General features: G+C 51.8%; 1 long non-coding RNA gene across 1 annotated transcript; it reads right to left on the minus strand.

The window, feature by feature from the left end:
- Window positions 1-84: 84 nt before the first annotated feature.
- On the minus strand, window positions 85-3,581 carry LOC148109007 (uncharacterized). The gene is made up of 4 exons (XR_015726570.1): window positions 3,446-3,581; window positions 2,757-2,894; window positions 1,261-1,366; window positions 85-750 (listed from the first exon to the last, which is right to left on the minus strand). It is a non-coding gene; the product is annotated as an uncharacterized LOC148109007 (long non-coding RNA).
- Window positions 3,582-20,671: the final 17,090 nt, after the last annotated feature.

A 20,671-nucleotide genomic window follows, 5' to 3' on the forward strand; every position in this document is an offset into this window, starting at 1 on the left:
AGTTAATAGATGATACACGTTATCTTCAAGCACACTTGAAACAAATGTTCACCCGCACTGGTATGGAGTCGGTCATAGCGGAAATCTCAGCAAACTGTAGTAAGTAGATATTACACAGCCCGGACTTCTGCCTGTCCGGTAAGGCACACGGCGTACGGTGACCACCCCTCCCTCTGAAACAGTGCTGGGTAAAATATAATTTTTTCCCCCTTAATGCACTAATAAATTGGAAAGAAAGGAACAAGGAGGTCAAAAACTCAGTGAAGACAGGCACCCCACCTAGTCTTTGGATTTTTGCCCCAAGGGCATTTGCTGAATTTGAAATTTGAATTGGAGTAACAGGCAAAGACCCAGGCCAGGTGGGGAGTCTACTAGGAACCCCTCATTCTCATTATTAGGGAACCAAAAATAACCCTCGATTCTCACTGGAAGGAAAACCACCTACCTTTAAATTTGGTACTGAGCGGAGGAGGAAAAAATTTTCCTTGGGCATTAATGAACACAAATTGGCTCTGTTGACTGGGAAGCCTTGGCGGGCGGGACACGAGAGTTGGCATTTTTAACAAGTGTCCTCTGCAGCTCTGAGGAGCGTGGTCCTCAGGCTGCCCGAGCTGGGGATGCTGCACATTCCAACCACCTGGAGAGCTTTTCAACGTGTCAGTGCTTAGGCCACACGGCAGGCCAGTGAAATCTGAGCGTCTGCTGCTGGAATTCAGGCGTCCGTATTCTTCAGAAGGTCTTCAGGAGGTTCTAATAGGCAACCAAAGTGGAGAACCATTGTCCTCTAAACTCTGCGGTCACTAGGGGTGAGAGCTAGAGACTTCTGGGCACGTATGCTAGGGAAGCACTCCCACACCTACCCATCCCCGTTTGTCCGTCCATCCATCCATTCATCCACTCATCCACCCTTCTATCCATCCACTATCTACCCACCCATCCATCCTTCTTCCCATCCTTCCTTCCTTCCTTCTACTCACTCATCCATCCATCTACCCATCCATGACTTATCCGTCCTGTCAACACGTATTTATTGAGCCTACTTGACCTAGTCTCTGTTCTAGGCACTGGAGATACAGAGGTAAACAAAATGGGCAAAAGTCCCTGGTCTTAAGCAGCTTTTGTATTTGAACAGGGTAAGACAGATGTGTAAGCAAAGTGCTGCGTGGGGATGTGCAGTGCAGTGTGGAAAAACTGGAAAGAACCACAGTGCCTCACAGGAGGGATTACTGAACTACAGTCTCCCATGCAGCAATCCGGCACCTGCAGAAGCAGACGGGATAGAGCGGGATGACTCCCAGCCCCAAGGCTCCCCGGCAACGTATCCTCAGGCAAGTCACTCGAAGACTCTGATGCTACGTCTCGTCATCTGTAAAGTGGGGACAGTAATATTACATTCCTCAAGAGATTATTTATTTACTTGCTTTTTTATGCATACACGCACACACATACCTACATGCCTCACACACGCATACAGACACACACACACACACGAGACAGAGCATCAGAAAGCTTAGTGGAGATCATGGCAGAGAGGGCACCCTAACAGATGCTAGTGCTATTGTTTTCGCGGCTCTTACTGTTTCGATGGCTGACATGACAGCTGCAGGGTTATAGTTCAAAAGTACCAGGTTTAGAAGCAGAAAACTTGAGTTCTGTTCCTAATGATACCACTTACTCTGCATACGATCTGGTGGCAAGGAACATTTAGGAAAGGTGTCAATTAGAATCTCATTATTTCAGCTGTCACGGTTAATAATTTGTTCCTTTCCATCAAGAGGCTGTGCTTGGATGACTTATGTTCCTCAGCGCTCTCTAAAGAAAATGAAGGTGTTTGGGTCTCCTAAAGCGTACCCACATGTATTTTTACTGCTGGTCATAACAGGGATCTAGTTTCACCAAGAATGCAGAAGGGCACAGGAGTGCCAATTTGTGAGCCTAACAATATTGTTCCTAGCTGGGGAATTTAGAAACCTAATTCAACTCCTCTCATAAAGGTCTTTAATAAAATTCAAACCAATGAAAACATACAAAACCAGAGAGAATGGAGCAACGAACCTGTATGTACCCATCACTCGTCTTCAACAGTACTCAATGCAAGAGCAGTATCTCAGAAGGATTTCTAAGTGACCTGAATGTAGTGGGTATGGTGTCTCATGAGCTTGGTAAGTCCTGCGATCCAGACCCCCCACCCCAGTATCAGGCACAAACCCCAGCCAGATGCTGAAGAAGACACGAGAAACCGACTTCTGTGCGGAGCAGCCGATCACCTGCAGAGAAGGCCTGTCTCCCAGGACCAGAGGGTCCAGGCTTGATGAAAGAAACAGAATTGTAGGTCCTGTTTAGCGAGCTCCCATTCTGAGCTAGACGCAGGGCTAAATACTTAACAACCTAACACATTGTGCTATTTATTCTCCAAAAACCCTACAAGGTAGGTGCTTTTCGTATTTACAGACTAGAAAAGGGACCTCTCTAAACTGAGGGTCAAATTGCTGGCAAGTGACTCAGACCAGATTTGGACGTGACTCTGACACCAGTGCCGAGTGCTTTCAATGTCTCTGTTTTACTGTCTGAAGAGGTCCCAGGCACCAGGAAGGGAGAGAGTGGACGGGCTCTGATGGGGGCACTGCCATCACCTGCCCACAGGCGGGTTTGGGAAGATTAAGACTTGGCTCTGTGACCACTGAGAACCACTTGGTAGTGTGGCACACACTTGGCCCAGGCCATCTGAGCTGGGGTCGGATACTGTGGTTTGTTACCTTGAGGGCTCTGATGGGGGGTGCTTTTCTGGGCCACGGCAGGCTCTCTCCTCTGTGACTTCGCATTCAGCCCAGCTCTGGTGCTGGCCTCCCCAACACTGCCAACGTCCCCACTTACTTTAACTGCAAAATCTGAAACTAGACCCAATATTTCAATAAAAGCCTCATTTAAGTTAGGCACTGTGGGAGGATTAATACCATGTTTAAAGACCGAATTAATTATTGAGTGAGTGGCGGGGTCCATACATAACGATTTCACCATTGTCCTTATTAATGGGTTTCCTCCCCAGGAATTGGAACTGCTGTTCACTTTGGTTACCCTGCAGCAGCTCCTGGAATTTCAGAGACGGGCTCGTTATTTTTGCATATTTCATGCTTCATTTTCTACCGAAAACGCTCCGCATTAGCTAATTGCGGATGTGCTGTTCGGGTCACGGCTGCCCTGTGTGAACCCTGCACGGGAGTGATGGCTCCTGCCTCCTCCGGGCCGCAGGGGGACGCGGTGGGGGGCAGGCAGCTTGCGCACATCGAGCAGCGAGGCGGGGGAGGCTGCTGCTTTGCTCCAGGTGACAGGTGCGGACCCAGCGGTGCCGACCCAGGTGCGCGGAGGTGAGGTCCGGGGACACACGGAGCCCCACCCCGTCCCCGCCCACCGCACCTGCCCCGCGCTCCCGCCGCGGCCCACTCACCTGGCACAGCGTGTGCACACGGGCGTCCACGAGGCTGGCCCGAAGCAGCTCCCTCAGTGCTCCGGAGGGTTGCTGTTCCCTGGGGCCCCGCACAGTGTCTGCCGACCGCACTCGCGTCCCCGACACGTGTGCAACCTTCGACTGCCGGACACAGCTTTGCGCGACCACGCGTCCAAGCGGGCTGAACATGTGACCCGAGCCGGCCAATCCGAGTATTCCGTGCACGGTACCACACAGACTTGTGGGAGACACGTGACCCGAGTCGGCCAATCGGAGTATTCCAAGCCTCATACCTCAGTGACTGGGCAGACAGGGACACGTGACCAAGCTGGCCAATCCCAAAATTCCATGCCAGGAACCTCAGGGACTGGCCAGAGACACGTGACCGGAGCCTGCCAATCCGAGTATTCCGTGCCAGGTGTCTCAGGGACAGGCCAGAGACACGTGACCTGAGCCGGCCAATCTGAGTGTTTTGTGTCAGGTACCTCAGGGACTGGACAGACATGGACGCTTGACCTGAGTTGGGCCTGTGAGAGGCCTGTCTGGGGTTTTTGTGGGAACACTGGAAACGGTGGTCCTTTCTTTTCTCCGTGTGTCTTTCGTCTTTGGGGAGGACCTGAGCCTGGTGCTGGCGGTGTCCCAGGACGGCCCCGGGGCGGCCAGGCCTCCAGCGTGGGCACACCCGGACCTGCGGTTCCTGTTTCAGGAGGTTGGTCTGGGCCGCGCCGCTCTGCCCCGGGTTTTCGACGCTTGGCCTGGTGGGAGTCCCGGTCCGGGCTTGGGGCCCAGTTCCCGCGGGAGGGGGTCCCGGCCCTGGTGGGGGGCCCAGTTCCGGCGGCAGGTCCCCGGTCCCGGAGGGGAGCCTGGTCCCGGCATGGGAGGGTCCCGGTCCCCGCGCGGGGGGGGGCAGCCCTGGCGTGGGGGGGTGTCCCAGTTCCGGCGGCGGGTCCCCTCCGGACGAGGGGGGGTCCCGGTTCCGGCAGGGGGTCTCTGTCCCAGCAGGGGTCCCGGTCCCGGCGGGGGGGGGGGGAGGTCCTGGTTCCGGTGGGGGTCCCCGGTCCCGGCAGGGGTTGGCCCCCCCCTGCGGATGACCCGGGCAGCCCTCCGTCGCCGCTCTGGCCGTCATCTGCGGGGGCGCCACCACATGGGCAGCAGAACTGGGGTCTGAGCGGGGATGGCCATCCTGTGTGGCGTCTCCGTGGCTAGGCGTCCGCGTGCGGGAGTGGCCGGGCTGGCGTTGCAGACCTCGGAGCTCTGCGAGGAGGCTTTGATGGTGTTCTGGTGAGCCGTGTGTCACCCACTGGGTGGGACATTGGGTAACTGAGGCCATCCTAAGGACAGTCAGGGGAGCCTCCGTGAGCGAGAGACAGGAGAACAGTGGCTGCAGGAGGAAAAGAGATCGTCCTGCCAAGTCCTGCGAGAAGCTTCCAGGAGGAGCCAGCACCAGGCCCACAGGTGGGCCTGCCCAGTGGGGTGGGGACAGCAGGGTGGAGGGCTTCAGCGGAGCACTGTGTAGGCCAGGAGGTCAGAAGGGAGGGGCAGCCAGGATGGCCTTGGAGAGGGGACCGAGGCCTGGTGTCCCTCAGGTGGTGTCTGTCATAATCATCAGTAGCACCCCTTGTCAGTGTCCAGGATGTCCCTGTTAGGATGATATGTATTGTGGGGCCACTCTGCCTGTGGGCCCTGTAGGATTTTGGTGTTTGCTCCCAGTGAAATGGAGCTGGAACTGAAGGAGGGGTAGGAAGAGGATTCCAGGCTGACTGAAGAGCTTGTGCAAAGGTCCTAGAGGTGGGAGAGGAGGGCAAAATCAGATCCGGGTATGGAAGGACGTCTCTGGCACACCAGGACGTGGGAGGGGCCAGCACAGGTGTGGGGAAGACTGGCCTGATCCAGGTGAGGAATGGTGCTCACTTGTGCATGGCTTGCTGAGCACAGCACCTTCAGCCAGAACTGCACTTGTCTGGCCAGCGTTGCTGCTTTTGTTCCCCAAGAGCCCCAGCGTCCCCGGCCACAGAGATGTGGGTCCCAGTCTGCGGTTCTGATCAGAATCGTTGTCCAGATACCTGGCAGGTACATCTCCTCTAGAAGTTCCTGCAGCTGTTGGTACCAGGCTTCCTGCAGTAGAAACTGTGGGTAACACCCCTCTGGTGGGACGCGTCACCAGAGCGACGTCTCCACGCAGCTTCTCCTCCTGGAGAGTTGAACTAAAAACCTCCTAATAAATGGGGGGTTAACTTGTCTTCCTTCGTGCTGGTGCCAGATTTCACAACAGCCACACTGTAAATTTGTACAGTCTCACACCCTCAGCGGGAAGCGACGAGGGGAAAGTGGTTTTGACAAAGGCATACGAATGAATTGATCTGGATGCATGTGAGCCGTTGATGTGCAGTGAGTGGCATGCGTTCCAGGGACCCAGCGATGGTCTCCTGTCTGGGGGGGGGGGGCACAGCTGCGCTGCTCATACTCGCAGACCCGTTCCCATTCCGTCACTCAGACTCCACGTTTCTTGCTACCCTGGGCATGTTTCTGCCCCTGCCGTGGGTGGGGGTGTGGGGAGCCTGCCACGCTCCCTCCTGGGTTCCCAGCAGAGACACTGGAATGTGTTCCAGATACACGTGGGTGGGGTTGAGATGTGGGACTCGGCGTGGACTGAGGGTCTGCTTATCTGGGATGTCAGGCATAGTCCAGACAGTACGCATGTTGCCAGAGGGTGTAGCCTTCAGACAAGGAAACAGCATCCTTCATTGGGGGTCACAGAGGGGCAGCAGCCCAGCTTGGGGCAAGGCCAGGCAATGGCCGCCAGCCTGGTGGAGCAGTGAAAACCTGTCCTCAGGTGTGTCATCTCCCAGGTCCTGCCTGTCTAGACTACTCCCACATTGTGGGCCTCAGACTGTCCCCACTGCTGCCTTCTTTAAGGGCTGGGACAGCAAAGTCCATCGTTGACCTGCCTGCCTCTCCAGCCTCGCTCTTCCACCTTTGGTCACATCGGCACCCGCTCTTTCTGGGGTCTGTGCCCACCTTGCAAGTCAGGGGTTGTGCTGCATCCACTCTTACTCTCTGCTTCTCTGAGCCAGTCTGTTTGCAGGTGTGCAGGTGTGAGCACAGATACTGTGCACGAGTCACGGGGCAGGTACGTGAGTGCAGGCCTTTTCCCAAAGACCTTGGGCGCTCTTCCATTTCTGTGGCCGTTATGATGCTGAGTGTCTCTTAGGATCCATTCTCCCCAGTCTCAAGCACTAGCTGGGCATGTGGCCCCCAGGCTAGAAACCACATTTCCCAGCCCTACTGTGGCTGGGTAAGCCAGGAGCCCCAGGACTAGATTTGGGCCAGTAGGGCATACGTGGAGGTCCTGTGTGCCCTTCTAGGCCCTGACCTTAAAGGCAGAGCAGCAGACACTGGCCGCTAAGCTGGCAGCTCCATGTTGAGAACAGCAGCAATGGCCACCCTGCCTTGGTCCCTGACGGCCTTGGAGGGTGGGGCGGTTCATCCTTCGTAGATTCCTGCTGCCTTTGTGAGAGGACACATTATTTTATTTAAGCCACTGCATCTCTGAGTCTTTTAGCTAACACCCCAAACTTGCCCGGCCTGTGTGTCGCGGAGCCTCTAGCCTCCCTTTGGGGCTGTCCTTGTATCCGATCTTCATGGTGGCCCCTGGAGGGGGGCTTGTGGCAGCCACCACCCTTTGCAGATAAGGAAATGGAGGCCCTGAGAAAACTGGGTTTTGTCCAAGGTCACAGATGCAGAGAGGAGACAATGACCCAGGTCCCTCACCTCCCAGTGCAGCACTCGTTCACTGTGCCAGGCTGTTGCCTGTAACACTCTGAATCAAGACCATAATGTTGTTATTAAAATATTTACTTGCATGAAAAATTTCTATTACCTGAAACTCATGTATTATAGATGGAATCAGTAGCTTAGGAGGAAATAAACAAGAAGAATCACTTTAATAACAAAAGCTATGCAGATAAATTCCTCATTTCAGCAAGCTCTTGGCGGTCCCAAATAAATATATCATTTTTATCAGGCAAGTGCTCTAGAAACAGCGTCTTCAGGAAATATGTCAAAATAATCTCTCTGGCTGTGCTGCTTTCTGGAGGAAAGAAATACGATAGTGGCTTCGGCACAGGCTGTCAGAATGGAGGGTAATAGGGGGCTGGACAGGCTGGTCTCCAGGCTTCTTTCTAGCCTGCAGGGCACAGCTGAGGGGTGTGGGCCGCACTCTTACCTCTTGGCTGCGTGACATTAGCCGAGTTGCTGGCCCTCTCTGAGCTTCCGCTGGCCAACACCTAGAGCTGTCTGGGTATGGAAATTTCTTGTCAAGCACAGAGCACTGCTCACAAATAACGTGGGACCTCATTGAATGCTGTTACTACTACTACTATTCGTGTCACGGTTGGGGTGTAAGGGGAGGACCAGAGAGTGGGGCCTGATAGCCGCTGGCTGAGGAGTGCACGTGCACATGTGTGTGCCCGTGTGCACACACTCACACATCCCTATCTGTGCCCCTCTCCTGGAAATGCACCACCATTGCCCAGCCCTCCGTGGTCCAACCCCAGAGCCCTCCCAGCCCCTTGCTCCCCCTTCAAGAAGAGTCAGTCCCCACCGAGCCGTGAAGCATCTATATCCTGTTTCTCAGTCCCTGTACCCCTCTTGTCTCCACCCTCACTGTTACAGCCTTAGATCAGAGCACCATTGCTTCTGACATCTGCTCCAGTGTCTCCACATTTGCTACTAGTCTGAGCTTCCCCCGAGATGAAAGCTGTCCTTCTGCTCGAAAACCTCCTGCTGCCTGGAGGAAGAAGTCTGGATTCCTCACCTGACATGCAGAGCCCCCATACCTCTCCAGCTCAGCAACCCTGACACGTCCTGTCTTCTGTGCTCCCACACCTGCTTGCACTCTGGTCTGTCTGCAGTGGCCTCTCCTTTCTCTGGGGTATTGGCTCACCCTGCAGCGTCCAGATCGAGTGTGTCCTTCTGGATGTCATGGACAGAGCAACAGCTCTCTCTGCTGTGTCACTCTCATAGAGTCTTGTCCGTACTTCTGTGGCTCCTCACAGGCCCTGCGAGGCATGGTTACCCACCTGTTGGTCCCACAGTCTGAGGCAGGAGAGGAAGAAGGGCACAGAGCCTGCAGCCCTGCTGGCTAGTGAAACATGGGCTCTGACCAACCGGGCCAGCACCTCCACTTGGAGTTCCAAGTGGACATGCAGAGGGAGGAATTTGGGGAACGGACTTGGAGATGCCCCTCCTCACCAGTGGTCTCATATTTCAAGCCCCAGGCAGGAAACAAACTTTCCCTTTTCTCCTGCCTTGCAATACCCTCCTCCTTATCCACCTGATTTAGCTAGAGCCCATCCTCATAGCGATCCCCATTCCTACAGAGCTCTTAGGGTCTCTATCAGGAAAGGAGGGAAAAGATTTCTCTGTCTAGAGCTCCTTTGTTCTGGTAGGCTCCTGGCATTTCGGAGGGTATAACCTCTGACGATTAGCTGAGAACTTATCCTTTGCATATTGCCCCCTGCATAACATCTGTGTGGTGTGTGTGTGCACATGCAAGAGGGCAGACAGGCGTGCGCACACACATGCATTTGTGTGTGTGCACACATGCATCTGTGAGCACATGCGCGTGGACTTGCATGTGTTGGAGTGTGCAGTTAGTCATTTTAGCCAGGGGCCCAGGCAGTCACGAACAGAGCTGATTTCTCTTGGTAATGCCAGTGCATCTTGAAAACCAGCCTGCTGGTCACTGCTTGCCACTCACGCCCTCGACAGAGAGGGAGTTGGCAGTTGACTTTAGTTACTCTATGGGATGTGCCCAGCAGAACCGTCCCAGCACGATGCCTGTGCTATGTGTAATACACCAGTAATTAACCTTGTAAACTCACTTTTTGAACAGCCCTCATCTATATTTTAAATTAATTAGGGGATCCACAAGGGACTGACTCTGAAGAAGATAATTACGCCTCTTCGTGGGGTTACAGGGAGCTTCGCGAGTCAAGAAGCATCTTATTTTCCCCGGAAAATTAAACCAGCGCGCCATTATCACATCGTTTCTAAATGAATAAAGGACTGGATCTTAACATCATGGTTTCATTTCGGCAAGAAAGAGAGACACACTGACAAGCTGTTTTGTCACATGCTTGTTTGAGCAGAACATTTTGAGAAATGTCTCTGGGTCCATTTGGGAAGAGGAGCTGCCGGGTAGGAAAAATGTCTGAGATGACCAAATGTGACAAGGCTATTTGCCAAGTAATCACCCCATGCCCGAGCCTGGGGAAGAAGCAAATGCATTTCCATTTTTTGCTCTTGAGCCAGAGGGGCCTTGCTCAGGTGGGGAACCAGAGTATGTCTGGTGAAAAATCATGACAATTCTGCCCGGCCGCTGATGCGAGTGAACACAGTGATATGAAATCAGCCGATTGTGCCCCAGAAAATTGTCCCCCTCTGTAACAGGCTTCTCAGGACAACCTTTCAGCACATCCACCTTCTGTCGTCCCAGGAGCCCCCCGCCCCCGACTCAGTGGCACCCTCGCAGCCTCTGCTGTCCCTGGCCAGAGCTGCTTGGCCCACAAAGGCACAGTTGACTTGAGCCAGGCCAGTCCGTTCTCGCCACCAGAAGCCAGGAGCCTTGGCTCACTTGGTGAACAGAATGCCAGTGACCGGCCCCTCCTCCCTGGAAAAGAAGGAGGAGAAGCAGAAAGTTGGAGCCAGCTTCTGAAGCTGGACATTTCTGGGTTCCAGTCCTGGCTCTGAGTCTTGGGTCTGATCCCAGTCTCATAGCCTTGAGTGTGTGACTTTACCTCTCTGACTTCGGTTTCCTCACCTGGAAAATGGAAATTTGGTAAAGAGGGAGAAAAGCGTTATTTAGAACAACTGTCATAAAGACTGTCTTGCTAGTTGTGAAGTTTCTAGGGTGAGTGGACCTTGGCTACCAAATATTGATGGGGCCTTAGGTTTTAAAACAGAGTCTTGAGGATGTGGCTGGACATTTGCAGACCAAGAGGGAGGGAATCACTTCCTTCTGCATAATGAGGTAGAGCTCTAGAGTTTCCAGAAGGAGCGGGCTCGGGGGAGGAGGCTTCTTGTGGGTATGTGGGGAGGAATTCCAAACCCAGGGCAATCTAGGCGTCTCCAGTGCTGTTCTAATGGAACCCAGAACCCAGAGACCAGCGGCCTCTGCACAAGGATGGCATGCAAATTTGGGAAGCATTCCAAATTAAAAAAAAAACAACTTTATTTACAGAAGCAAATGGGTTGCCAACTCGTGCTTTAGGTCAAAGGGCATTCTTTTTATCCTTGTTGTTTTGAGATTTCCCCAGGAGCTGTTGATGTTCTCGTTTTCACCAAAACTGTCTTGAAGGCGTGGTGAACTTTTCAGTACTGAAAGTTGTGTCCTCTGGATCTGATAAATTCCCTAGTTTTCTTAGGCATTTTCTCCCCCCACCTTGTAGGAGCCCCACGAGTTATCTCATATCTGGTGGGCCTCCCAGACTTTTACTTGGCCTCTCCCTTTTTTTTTTTTTTTTCTCCCTCTCATCTACTCTGTCTCTTTTTGTTATATTTTTGGGCTATTGGATTTGACTTTTTTAAAACAGTCTTTTTACATCTTTTAAAAATACTTTCGGCCATCTATTTTTAATCTCTAGGAGCTCCTTCATGTCCTCTGATGTTTAAATTTTGTAGAGTCACTTTATTTAATAATAGATGCAATGTATTCTGGTTTCTTCCTGAAGATATTAATTAGGGTTGTGGGTGGTGGTTTTTCTTTTTTTTTTTTTTATAATGATTTTTTATTATATTATGTTAGTCACCATACAGTACATCCCCGGTTTCCGATGTAAGGCTCGATGATTCATTAGCTGTGTATAACACCCAGTGCACCATGCAATATGTGCCCTCCTTACTACCCATCACCGGCCTATCCCGTTCCCCCACCCCCCTCCCCTCTGTAGCCCTCAGTTTGTTTCTCATAGTCCATAGTCTCTCATGTTTCATTCCCCCTTCTGATTACCCCCCCTTTCTTTATCCCTTTCTTCCCCTACTGATCATTCTAGTTCTTATGTTCCATAGATGAGAGAAATCATATGATAGTTGGGTGGTGGTTTTTCATCTCCTGTTTTTAGAATCATTTTAATCCCTTATGGGTCAGCTTTTTTCTTTCATAGTTTGATTCCTTCTCTTTTATGTTACAGGGGTTTTCCCCCCTTAAGTACCTGGTGTTCTGGTCGGCAATTACATTTAGATAATTTGTATTTGTATTTAGAATAAGCCACACGCAGGTGCATAGGTGCTCCATGAGTATGAGGGGGCCTGTTCAATCGTGGAATTGGCTTTAAACTGGTCACAAGGAGTTGTCTTTAGGGCAGGGGGACCCCTGAGCCCCAGATGAGGAGGTCTGTTTTCTGGGATGGGGTGGCTTTTGGTTTAGGTACAGATTTTGGGGCATGCCATCTTGCGAGAGGTAGAGCTTAATTCCACTTCCCTTGAGTAAGCACTGGGCTTAGTGACTTTATTCTCACGAGTAGAATGTGGCAAACATGACCGTGTGCGACTCCCACTATTAGGACCAAGAGGCACTGAGGTTTCCTCCTGCGCTCGCTGCTGGGGGAGGTCAGCTGCCATGTCGTGGAGACACTCTGGCAGCCGTCAGAGAGTCCAGGTGCTGAGGGAGCCATCCTGGACGCAGACCGTCCGGCCCCAGGCAAGCCTTCAGATGGCGCAGCTCTGGGTCATATCTTCACTGCACCCTGAGGAGAGACCCGAGCGGAACCACCCAGCTAAGCTCCTCTGGAATTCCTGACCTGTAGAAGCTGAGAGAGAACACGTGTGTGTTATCGTGACTGGCTCAGCTTTGGGGTCACTTGTGCAGCAGTAGGTAAGTAATACGTAGGCTGTGGATCTTCCTCGAGATCGACTGTCTGATGTTTTACCTGGATAGATGGAGCTGGCTGCTCAGCTTTGGTCTGACAGTGGGGTCACATATTCTGTGCATAATTGACTCAACCACCCTGCTTTCAGCTCTGTATGTCAGTTCTGTTTCTGTGTGAAATTCCTGAGTCCCACCCACAGGGCTGCGGAGGGCTGCATCTATCTCCACGTGTAACCTCGGGAACGGCATCCTCCACACTGCCTCCCCCATCGCCCCACGTCCACCTGCCTCCAGAGATTGACTTGCTCCCCTGCTCTGTGGACGGCTCTCCTCCCGGGATCTTTGTTGATGTGCGTTTGTACCTGGCACAGGTCGTTCACGGTCACTGTGGTCGGGTCTTGGGTGAGAAAGGAAGTTAATGCCCATGATTAATCAACAGTTTTTGATCCCACCTTTCTAGAAGAGTCAAAGGTCTACAAGTGGAAGTGATGAGGAAGATCTCTGCAAATTTGAAATGATAAAGCTTCTGGCTAGTTTTCACAGCATGGAGAGCTGATAAACACGGCATGAGTCATGTACGCTTTCATTGCTCACCCCAAGTTCACAGTAAAAGGGTTTGTCCCGATGACTCCAGAGCCTCAGGAAGCTCATGACTGTGAGGCCTGGTTTGCTTTTGCTGAGCCTTCTGTTTCATACAAGCCAGGCGTGTCTGCTGTTTCCATGTGACAAAACCTTTGATGAAGGCTGGGAGTCTTAATGAACCAATAATTAGTTTTAAGAACTCAAGTCGACACAAAAGTACCACTAATGCCTTTTTAATTGCTTTTGCTCTCACGTTGTAGCAAACGTGTACCTCGTGTCTCATGGAATCCCAGTAACGCCGGCACTCGGGGACCCAGAGGCCCCAGGCTTAGATGGGGATGCTTCAGGGCAAGTACCCCAGACTTGGACTGGTCCTCCCGCTAGCCCTCAGCCACACACGGGCAGTCTGATCCACAGACTCAGGAGATACTTACAAAAATGGGTCTTCCAGACCAGAGGTCTAAAAAGCCAAGGACACAAAAGATCCAGAACTTTCAAGGAGCAGACTTGGGGGAGGAAGCTGGGAGGGTGGACACAATGAGGGAGAACTAGGGGTATCTTCCTTACTCCTCACCCGAAAAAACTCTGTATCTCAGTCTCCACACTTGGCTGTTAGCTGTGTGGAGGGAAGCTCGTTCTCTAGTCTTCAGCTTCCGTGTGAAGGTTCTATCCTTGGTGTGGGTGATACAGTCGGTGAACAGCAATCAGATAAAAACTGAAGCAGTTCTACATTTGATAAGCACGTAAAGTGAACAGGTTAGGCACTGCGGCAGAGAAACCAGGGAAACTTTGCTGGGGACACGGTTGGGAATCTGAAAATAGCTCGAGAAGGGATCAGAATTCATTCTCAGAAGTGGGGTTATGGTAGGGGGACTTTCACCGTTGATACTTCTAAATTGTCTCAGTGTTTCTTTCATGAATGTTACTTTTGTCATAAAAATTTAAAGGATATGTCTATTTCAGGGGAAAAAGAAGGATCTGGTTCCAGAACCTCATGTTTATATTTTCTTGTGCTGATTCATTGAGTCAGCAGACATTTCTCGTGGGTGGGCTCTGCACCCACCCAGGGCTGGACTGTGAACTAGGAGACGGGAAGAGCCAGGCTCTGGCCTCGCGGGCCTTACAGGCCAGAGGAGGGCCCCGCAGATGCCCTGCAAAGCGTGGCTGCTTAGTAACTGTTGGTTGGATGGATGAATAGACTGCATTATGCACAACAATGCTGCAACTGAGCCGGCTTGTCCGCTTGTCCTGCGGTCCCTCTTCCCGGGTGCGCGCAGCCAGCTGTGGGCACCTGGAGGACAAAGGCTTTTGTCGGGTTAATCAGCTCTGTGTCCTCAGCATCTGGAACAGCGCCTGGCACACAGTAGAGACTCGGTAGACACGTGTCTACGGTCGGTCGTTGTAGGTTATACACGGTCTGGAGAACAGGCTTGTCGTCACGCAGCCGTGCTTCAAGTCTTCATGTCTTCCCCTCTGCAGTGGGGACCACAGGGCACATCCCATTAGGCGACACAAGCGGTAACTAGAATAAAGCCTTTCCGCACCCTGTCCTTATCTGGTACCCGGCGCGTGTAGGTAAATGATCGTGGTGGCCGTTTAGCTTGTTTTTGGCATTTCTCCTTCCAGTAAATATATGTGTGCGCTTTCCCAGTAATTTCCTTCAATAAGTGCGTGCGTGGAGGTGCTGATCAGAGAGCATGTGCACTCTAAATCGTGACAGAAGACGCACGTTGGACAGTCGGTACCACTTCCCACACCTTTTCCAAGCTGGCGGGTTCCAAGGGGTCCACATGGTCACATTATTCTGCGGCCCTCTGATCTCTGGGGAAGTTACACATCTCTCATCTGTGCGCCCCCCGTGGAAGCCTGGGCCCTGGCTCAGCACGGGAACTTAATCAGAGAAGCCAATGCGCGGCCCCAAGTAATTAAAAAGGAATCAGGCCTTCCTTGTGTCTCTCCCCAGAATATTAAAGGGGCTCTAATTCATAACTGAAAGGCTCTTCTCAGCAACTATTGCCCTTCCTCCCTCATCCTCCCCACCCCCTGCAGACAGAAGTGGCTCTAGAGTGCTGGGGGTGGATGCGTCTTTAAGTTAATAAGCTGTGTCCTTGGCACATTTTTCCTTTTCCTGTGAATTGCCAGTTCACGCCTTTGGCCCTTTCCCCCATCATGACATTTGTATTTTTCTCTTTGATTTGCACAAAGCTCTTCCATATCTGCTGGGAGCAGATGAAGTAGGGGCCTCTCTTGTGGCAGATGGGTGACAGAGCCCCGTGTCCTGGGCATGCATCCTCCACTGAAGGATGCCAGCAATTCTTGGGGCTCTGAAAGGGTCTCTGAAACCTAGAAATTGTCCTCTTTCTGACACTTCTCTGCCTCCTCCTCTCCCTGCTTCTTAGGGGAACCTTAGGGGCATCTGTGTATGGAGAGTGGTGGAGTTACCATGGAGACCTAAGCTGCATTGAATCATGCTAGTGGGTTCTGGCCAGCATCTTTTTTTAATGAAACTGACTACACCAGAACAGAAAATACCAGAATGCAGCACAAGTAGTAAAGAGTAAGTATTGTTTCAGTGAGACATGGATATATTCCTATGCTGAGTCTTGCTGTAAACGTATCTCACTTTGGGTTCTGTACAAATAATTGAAATCCAGTGAGTTAGGGCACTGGCATTGGGCTGAGGGTCTGGGGCTCCAGCTGTCTCAGTCGTGCTTGTCAGGGTGACCTGCAGTTGGCCCTCCTCTCTCTGGCCTCACAGCCATACCTGTACCCTATTTCAGTACGTCCCCCCTCCACTGACCCAGATGGGACCACAGCGGAGCTAGTCCTTCCCTGCACCTCATGCAAGCACTTCCTGCCCACACGCTGGCTTGCCGCCTACTGCTCGGGTCTCTCGCTCCCTCGCTCCAGGTCCCTGTTGCTTTGAACTTGGAGATTTTCCTGGGCTCTGCTGAGGAACCTTCCCGCCTACTTCCCAGGGGGGCCCATCATTTCCTTGTGTGCGTCATGAACCTTCTTTATGTGTGTGTGTATTCCTTCGTTCATCGTACTGACCCAGTCCCCTCCATCCATTCCGCGGAGGCTCTGCACACATCTCTCTGCTGCAGGATCTGCTGGGGACTGAATGTTTGTGTCCCCACTGGCTCGAAGCAGTGTGGTGGTATTTGAAGGCAGGACCTTTGGGAGGTGATGCGGTCATGAGGGTGGAGCCCCCATGATGGGACTAGTGCTCACTGAAAAAGACCCCAGAGAGCTCCCCCCGCCCCCCCCCGCCCCCCCACCATCAGAGGACACAGGCCAGGCACCTTGCTGGTGGACTTCCAGCCCCCGGAGCAGCGAGACGTGCATTTCTGTCATTGATAAGCCCCCAGTGCAGCGTGTTTGTTACAGCGGCCCAGGCCGGGATGAGCTCTTAGCTTCCTGTTGCTTTGGTCATCTCAGCGCAGTTCTGGGAAGACAGAGGTAAATCCTTGGGTTGAAAGTGGACACTAGACTTCTAAAAATTGAGTTAAAAGTCACATTACATGCATGGAGCACTGGGTGTTATACGCAACCAATGAATCATGGAACACTACATCAAAAACTAATGATGTGCTGTATGGTGACTAACATATCATAATAAAAAAATTAAAAAAAGAAATCTTGATTTAGAACGGCAAAAAAAAAAAAGAGTAACATTTCATAAAATTAACCATCTTAAAGTGAACGGTTCGGTGGCATTTAGTGAATTTACAGTGTTGTGCAACCATCACCTATCTCTGGTTCCAAAACATTTTCATCCGGCCAAACAGAGATCCTGGACCCATTAAACAGTTCTGCTCCTCCTTTCCCTCCCCCAGCCTCCAGCCACCACTAATCTGCTTTCTGTGTCAGGGATCTAGCTGTTACGAATATTTCATGGAAATGGAATCCTACAATGGGTGACCTCTTGTGTCCGGCTTCCTTCACTTAGCATGTTTTTGGTTTTTGTTTTTTTTTTTTTTTTTTTGAAGATTGTATTTATTTGAGAGACAATGTGTGTGTGTGTGTGAGAGAGAGAGAGAGAGAGTGTGTGAGAGAGAGCAGGGGGAGGGGCAGAGGAAGAGGGAGAGGCAGACTCCTGCTGAGCAGGGAGCCCCACTGACTCAGAGCTCCATCCCAGGACCCTGGGATCATGGCCCAACCTGAAGGCAGACGCTTAGCCACCCAGGTGCCCACAAGTTGTTATTCTTTTTTAAATTAGTGGTGGAAATGCTTAAAAAATCATGTGCAAATTTGATTTTTGCGTGTTTAAATTCAGAGGAACTTTTATATTTACTTATTCTGGTATAGTTAACATACAGTGTGATATGGGTTTCAGGAGTACAATATAGTGATTCAACACTGCCGGGCGTCACCCTGTGCTCATCACAAGTGCACTCCTGGATCCCCATCCCCTATTCCCCATCCCCCCGCCCACCTCCCCCTGGTAACCATCAGTGTGTTCTCTAGAGTTGGGAGTCTGGTTGTTGATTTGCCGCTCGCTCTCTTTCCCTTTCCTCGATTGTTTCTTTAATTCCACAGGAGTGAAATCATATGATGTTTTTCTTTCTCTGACTGACTTATTTCACTTAGCATAATACTCTCTAGCTCCATCCATGTCGTTGCAAATAACAAGAGTTCATTCTCTTTTTTTGTGGCTAAGTAGTCCGCTGTGTGTATACACACCCAGACACACATGTACACCCCACATCTTTAGCCGTTCATTAGTTGATGGACACTTGGGCTGTCCCCATAATTTGGCTATTGTTGATAGTGCTGCAGTAAGCGTAGAGGTGCATATATATTTTCAAATTAGTGTTTTCATTCTGGGGGGGGGTAAATACACAGTAGTGCAATTGCTGGGTCGCAGGGTAGTTCTGAGAAGCCTCCATACTGTGTTCCACTGTGGCTGCACCAGCTTGCATTCCCACCAGCAGTGTAAGAGGGTCCCCTTTTCTCCGCATCCTCGCCAATATCTGCTGTTTCTTGCGTTGTTGATTTCAGCCATTCTGACAGGTGTGAGGTGATATCTCATTGTGGTTTTGATTTGCATTTCCCGGATGATCAGTGATGTTGAGCATCTTTTCATGTGTCTGTTGGCCATCTGGATGTCTTCTTTGGAGAAATGTCTACTGAAGTGCTTAGTGCATTGAAAAAAATAAATTGTCTTTTAGTTGTTGAGTTGTAGGAGTTCTTTATATGGAATTGGTTTTCACTCTGTCTTGGTCTAGGTCGCTGCCCAGCTGTACAGGGGAAGGATGAGCTTACCCTGGGCTAACCTGGAGCCGAATGGCCAGACAGAACTGCGGTGAAGCCAGACGAAGGTCTGTGGAGTGTCCTCCAGCTCTCTGCCCTTGGCTGTTCTATTGAGGATCTTTATTAATTAGTCGACGGTGATTACAGCTAACGTTCGGATAACGGTAAGTGTCTGTTTATCAGCTGGGGAAGTAGGTGGGTTATTACGAAGACGTTTGCGGAGACCGATCGTCCTATACTAAACAGAACCTTAGTGACTAAGGCTCTCATGGGCTGGGGGATGTGGATGTAAACTGCCCAGCAGAGGTGGGGAGGCCCCTGACCTTCTGCAAGGCAGTGTCTTCGCTCAGGGAAAGGGGCTCCCTAGTTCAGGGGTTGTGCGTGGGAGCATCAGCGGTGGAGGGGGCTATTAAGCCCGTCTTCAGGGAGTAGAGTCAAGGAGATGTCCATGGGCATCTCGTGATGGTCTCAGGGGCTCTAGCCGTGGATGAGGGGGCCACATTGCATGGACCTGTGGGGTTCTGGGACCACTTGAATTTCCTCAAATTGATTACTTTGTAACTCCCTCTGCATTGCTTCCCAGTTGTCGTGAGAAAAACCCCAATTTTTTGTCCGTGAGCTGTGCTTATCTTTGGGGGACCAGGAAAGGGATAGCTGTGGGCACAGGCCGTGGCTCCAGCCTCAGCCGGCCAGGAGGGTGAGTGGAGTCTGAAAACACACAGCAGGTACAGAACCCTGCAGGGGAGTGTGCTCTGGTTCCTCATCACCAGAAGTCAGACTCCGAGGTGACTTAGCTGGGCTGGAACAATGGGTCAGAGCCAGGAGGAAAACCAAGGTTAGGGGATGAGCAGAAGAAATGTAGACTTCTACATTTGGGTCTGAAAACTCACATGTGCACATGCAGGACGCGGGGAACAGGTTGAAACGTCTCAAGCAAAGGGGACGCAGGGTGTGGCTGTCAGTGTGACAAGGCTGTTACAACGTAGACACAATGGGGAGGAGGGCTGTTTAGGTCAAGGGAGGCTGTGACCCCAGTCCTTTCTGGACTTGAGCTGGTCTCACGTGGAGTCACATGTCCGTCGCGCGGTGCCACCAAGTGAAGAGGTACACAGCCGTGGGCACTAGAGTTTACCGAGCCGGCCCACAGGGACAGTGAGAGCCTAGAGATCGTGTTTTGTGAGAGCTGGTTGAAGAAGCTGGGAGGCGGGGCCATGGTCTTTGGCTTCACCACGTGGAGGGCCGCCACGGAGATGGTGCACTAATTTCCTATTGCTGCTGTAACAGAGGACTGTAAATCTAGTGGCTCGTAACCACATAAACTTGTACTACCGTTTTAGAGGTCAGAGGTCACCAGGCCAAAATCAAGGTGTCGCTAGAGCCGTGTTGCTTCTGGAGGCCTCGGGGATCTTCTATCCCGTTTTTCCCAGCTTCCAGAGGCTTTCAGTGGCTTCTGGCCCTATTCCGTCTGCAGAGCACCAGCCTTAACCTTCTGACATCTGCCTGCACTTTCACATCTCCTCTCCCTGGCTTCCCTCTTCCCTTGTAAGGTCCCTTGTGATGACACTAGGCCTCCCGGATGATCCAGGATAATCTCCCCACCTCGAGGGCCTTCGTTTAATCACACCTACGGAGTCCCTTTTGCCATAGAGGCAACACTCCCAGGTTCTGGGGATGAGTTGGGGGCATCTTCGGGGGTTAGGATTCTGCCTCCCACAGATAGTGAAGTGTCTGGTTTGGTTTGGTTTTCCTCGGTGGGGTTCCAGAAGACTGAACGGGGCTAGTAGGTGCAAATCGCAGGGGAGCTGAACAGAGCTTTTCAACAGAGCTGAAGCCCTTGTGTCTCATAGTCCGGACTTTGTACAGCAAGGGGGGTGGGCTCAGAAGGAAGTGTCCTGTTCTCCTGGGGTCGCTCAAGTGCAGGATGATTTTTGCTCAGAATGCTGGGTTAGCTGGATTTCCTGCATGGGGTGGGATGTCAGACCCAATGGTAGAGATGTTCCCAGTTTTAAGACTATTACTTCTATGTAGACTGGACATATCATTTTACTTGGTTCACGATTGAGGAGATTAGACCAGGCTTGTCTCATGTGACGGGATGAGACACAAGCATGCCCAACACAGTATCGCTGTGCAGTCTGCACCCACTGCAGGCTCTGTCCAGACTCAGCAGTGCCCGGATGTCCGTTCCTCCAGGAGCCGCCCCCCGGGCCCATGACAAAGAGATGCCGGCAATAAGGAGCCCCGTTCCCTCGCTCTGGTGGTGGTGATGGGGAGCCCTCCAGATCTAATGCCCACAGTGGTGTCTTGCTCGTGAAAGCACCTGGCACCAGCCCTCTTCCTTCCCACTCCCTGCAGGGCTCCCGACAGGAAGCACCCAGTAAACCACCCGCTCTCAAACCTTGATCTCAAAATCTGCTTCTGGGGGAACCCAGACTATGATACCACGGAGGTCCTGGGGAGAAGTAAGCCCTCATGTGACAAGAAAGGGTATGAGTTAAAGTTTCCCTACAGGCAGTCCT

Source organism: Ursus americanus, chromosome 14, assembly GCF_024610735.1.
Source record: "Ursus americanus isolate L20-20 chromosome 14, mUrsAme1.1.p, whole genome shotgun sequence".
NCBI lineage: Eukaryota > Metazoa > Chordata > Mammalia > Carnivora > Ursidae > Ursus > Ursus americanus.